Below are 239 nucleotides of genomic sequence, written 5' to 3'. Positions count from 1 at the left end.
TCCCCCCCTCTGCCCCTTTCAACTCCCACCTCCAGATTTTCCATTCACTATTATGAGGCCGTCTGTCAACCTGAGGATTTTTACCTCTTAAGAGAAAACATGCATTTTCTTTTTCCTCCTATAAAGAACATCAATTCCATTCCACAAATGGTGGGTCCATCAATCAACACACACTTATGCAGAGGGCTGCGCTGCTGGGCTAATGTTGCACGAACTGTTATTTCCCTGGGCTCACTTTC

This window comes from Pteropus alecto, unplaced genomic scaffold, assembly GCF_000325575.1.
Source record: "Pteropus alecto unplaced genomic scaffold, ASM32557v1 scaffold146, whole genome shotgun sequence".
Lineage (NCBI taxonomy): Eukaryota > Metazoa > Chordata > Mammalia > Chiroptera > Pteropodidae > Pteropus > Pteropus alecto.
This window is presented reverse-complemented; position numbering follows the sequence as displayed.